This window comes from Populus nigra, chromosome 2 (assembly GCF_951802175.1).
Source record: "Populus nigra chromosome 2, ddPopNigr1.1, whole genome shotgun sequence".
In the NCBI taxonomy this organism is placed as follows: domain Eukaryota; kingdom Viridiplantae; phylum Streptophyta; class Magnoliopsida; order Malpighiales; family Salicaceae; genus Populus; species Populus nigra.
The window spans coordinates 24,702,418-24,704,842 of NC_084853.1; positions in this window are offsets into that span (position 1 = coordinate 24,702,418).

The following is a 2,425-nucleotide window of genomic DNA, read 5'->3' on the forward strand; positions in this document are numbered from 1 at the left end:
GCTGGCCCCTGCAGCGCCTAGCCTCTCCCACGCAGGGGGCAGGCCAGAACGCGGGGGGCCAGGGCCCGAAGGCAGCCCCCCCGCGGGCGAGAGAGCAAGCCAGCAGGGGCTGTCCGCGCGTCGCGCAGCGCGGCATGGCTGCGGGGGCCGCGCGCGCGCCCAAGCGCCCAAGGGCCCCCAAGGGCCCCAGGCCCTCAGGCCCCAGCGCCCCAGCGCCCAGCGCGGGCGGGCGCGCGCGCGCGTGTGGTCTTTGAGGGGCGCAGGCCTGGTGGCTCCCTAAAGAGCAATAAGTGTCATTGCAGCTCTGGCAGGGGGAGACACTACTAGGTCCCAGCTGTCACCCCCCTCTAAAAAATTCATTTCTTGGTATTTTGAGCTGAAATTTTGCACAGAGGTTGGCAAAAATCCAATCCACCTTCATTAATTTTCCCAGAATTTTTCGAGGTCGGGAAGTATTTGTTTTAATTTTCCTACCATTAGAAATCGAGTAAATCCGCAAAACTAGGAACCGGCCCGGAATGACCCCAAATTCAGTGGGCAGCCTCATAAAAATATGGCTGATTTTACTGGATTGGTTTCATGTGGAAAGCACGACGTTTTCTTGTAGGAATGCGGGAACCCCGGCAGCTCGCCTGCCGCGGCCAGCGACGTCGGGGACGCTGGCCTGCGCTGTCGAGCCCGCGAGGGCTGTCTCCGCGGCAGGCCCCCCCTGAACGGGGCACGACAGGCCACCGCGCTGGCTCGTCCAGCGTCGACAGTCCCTCGTCCAGGTTTCAGATCGCGCCAAGTCGAACCCATGACCTGCTCAAGCCATCGTGCGCTGCCGAATTCGCATCTGCGTGTAGGCTGCCATTCCACGCGGCAGCCCCTGTTTTCGTCAGCGTGCCCCCCTGACGAATTTTCCTGCCTGGCCCAGTCCAGCGTCCAGCCCCTGTTCGTCGAAAAATCTGCGCTGCCGATTTTCCACGCGGCAGCCCCTCTTTTCGTCAGCGTGCCCCCCTGACGAATTTTCCTGCCTGGCCCGGCCAGTCCAGCCCCTGTTCGTCGAAAAATCTGCGCTGCCGATTTTCCACGCGGCAGCCCCTCTTTTCGTCAGCGTGCCCCCCTGACGAATTTTCCTGCCTGGCCCGGCCGGTCCAGCATCCAGCCCCTGTTCGTCGAAAAATCTGCGCTGCCGATTTTCCACGCGGCAGCCCCTGTTTTCCTCAGCGTGCCCCCCTGACGAATGTTCGTCGAAAAATCTGCGCTGCCGATTTTCCACGCGGCAGCCCCTCTTTTCGTCAGCGTGCCCCCCTGACGAATGTTCGTCGAAAAATCTGCGCTGCCGATTTTCCACGCGGCAGCCCCTCTTTTCGTCAGCGTGCCCCCTGACGAATTTTCCTGCCTGGCCCAGTCCAGCGTCCAGCCCCTGTTCGTCGAAAAATCTGCGCTGCCGATTTTCCACGCGGCAGCCCCTCTTTTCGTCAGCGTGCCCCCCTGACGAATTTTCCTGCCTGGCCCGGCCAGTCCAGCCCCTGTTCGTCGAAAAATCTGCGCTGCCGATTTTCCACGCGGCAGCCCCTCTTTTCGTCAGCGTGCCCCCCTGACGAATTTTCCTGCCTGGCCCGGCCGGTCCAGCCCCTGTTCGTCGAAAAATCTGCGCTGCCGATTTTCCACTCCGCAGCCCCTGTTTTCGTCAGCGTGGCCCCCTGACGAATTTTCCTGCCTGGCCCGGCCAGTCCAGCGCCCAGCCCCTGTTCGTCGAAAAATCTGCGCTGCCGATTTTCCCCGACGAACCTGCAGCTGCACAAATCCGCGCTGCCACTGCCCCATTGTCTGGACCAACAGTCTTTTCCATCAAGCCCTGGACTATAAATCGTCCAGACTCATCGCCAGCACCCGCTGCCGATTCTGCCGACTTTGCCGATTTCGTCGGCGCTGCCGATTCCAACACTGCCCGCCGTGCCTGAACCAGCGCTGTTTCGTCAGCGTGTCCCCTTGACGAATTTCCCTGCCTGGCCTGGACAGTCCATCTTCCAGCCCATGTTCATCGAAAAATCTGCGCTGCCGATTTCCCCGACGAACCTGCAGCTGCACAAATCTGCGCTGCCGATTTCCCCCCCTGTCGGCATGGCTGCCGCTGCCCCGATGTCCAGACCAACAGTCTTTTTTGTCGACTTTGCCGATTTTGTCCGCGCTGCCGATTCCAACACTACCCCCTGCATCCAAACCAGCATTGTTTCGTCAGCTCTTCCCCTGACGATTTTAGCCCTGTAACAAACAGTAGGCCTCCAATCCCGCCAACGGGAGCCAAGTTGATAGGGAAGAGAATTGAATGACGCGCCTGGTCCTCGCACCCCGCCACCCGAGGGGCCTTTTTCCCGGCAGCCTCTGAAAAACTCTAGCTTTCACGGTCCTCGCCGCCCCTCACCACCATGGCAGGCCT